We start from the raw sequence: 1,779 nt of genomic DNA, 5'->3' as shown, positions 1-1,779 counted from the left end.
CAATCAGAAAAAAATTAATGAAAAGATTTGAAGAAAACCTAAAATTCCAGTGGGATAATATGAAGAGGAATAACCTATGGATGATTGGAATTCCAGAACAGGAGGAGACAAAGAAAACCATAGAAAATAAAGTCAAAGAACAGCTGGAAGAAAAATTCCCTAACATCTCCAAAGATGAGAAGATAAACATTTAAGACACCGAACAAATCCCAAGCAGGATAGACCACAAAAGAAAATCACCAAGAGATATCAAAATCAAAGAAAAGGAAAGATTCCTGAGAACAGTTTAGGAAAAACAAAATGTTATCTACAAAAGAAAACAAGTTAAGATTAAGCTCTGATTTCTCAGCAGAAACCATGTAGGCAAGAATGCAATAGGGAGATACATATAAAACTCTGAATGAAAAAAGCTGTCGACCAAGAATCATATGCCCAGCAAAGATGTACATCACATATGATGGTGAAATTAGAACATTCCTGGATAAACAGAAATTGAAGGACTTTGGTAAATCCAAGCCAACTCTCCAAAATATACTAAAAGGTTAAAGGGAGTTCTTTGGACTGAGAACCAACTAGAGCACACAACAACCAGAAATTGACGTATATGGTAACACCACCTGGAATTTAGTACAGATATGGAAGAGTCCAGAGTAGAACAAACCACAAGACTGAAAATAGGGAATATGAGATCTCAGTCTATAATCAGGACAACTACAAACAAAGGGAGCCAAAAGTATATTTATAGAATTCCAGCTGTTCAGAAGTTCAAGTAGTTTTCAAGATAAAAAGACTTTTAAAATTAGGAAGAAATTAATAAAGTGCAAGGTAACCTCAAAGAAACTTAATATACCTTCACAGCAAATCAGGAAAAGGAAAATCCATGAAGACTTTGGGAACATGAAAATGATAAAGAAATTGATATGGAAAATGCACAGGAAAGCATGCAGAACAAAACAAAACAGCAGCACCACAAAACACACACACACACACTGAAAAGTGACTGCAATAAATTCATACTTATTGAAAATGACACTGAATGTCAAGAGATAGAGAGCAGCAGAATGCATAAGAAAATTGGATCTTTCAATATGTTCTCTATAAGATACTATCTTACACACAAAGACAAAAAAAGATTAAAATTTAAAGGATAGAAAAATATATCAAACTAATTGCAATAAAAAACCAAGAGCTAAACTCCAACAAATTTGGAAATTGATACATTAAAAACAAACAAACAAAAAACTACAAAACCTACCTAACACAGAATGAAGAAGAAAAACAGAACAAATCTATAACAAAAAAAAAGAAATTGGTCAGGTCGTTAAGACTCCCAACAAAAAAAAGTCCAGGCCCAGATGGCTTTCCTAATGAATTTTACCAAACATTTAGACAAAAGCTGACACCAATTTTATTCAAACTACTCCAGAATATGGAAAAGGAAAGACTGCTAAATATATTTTATGAAGAAAGTATAACTCATACCAAAACCAGAGAAGGATGTCACTAAAATAAAATTATAGACCAATATCCCTCATGTGCATAGATGCAAAAATTCTCAACAAAATACCAACCAAAAGATTTCAACAATATAGGAAAAATAAAAATAATAAATCATGACTAAGCAAGATCCATTCCAGGGATGTAGGATGGTTCAATATTAGAAAAACAATCAACATATTTCAGCATATAAATAAATAAAAAAGGAAAAGAATCATATGATTATATTAATTGATGCAGAAAAGGCTTTTCCCAAACCCATTCTTGATAAAAAAAAAAAAA

The sequence above is a fragment of the Chrysochloris asiatica genome, unplaced genomic scaffold, assembly GCF_000296735.1.
Source record: "Chrysochloris asiatica unplaced genomic scaffold, ChrAsi1.0 scaffold00306, whole genome shotgun sequence".
NCBI lineage: Eukaryota > Metazoa > Chordata > Mammalia > Afrosoricida > Chrysochloridae > Chrysochloris > Chrysochloris asiatica.
Note: the sequence above shows the minus strand (reverse complement) of the source record.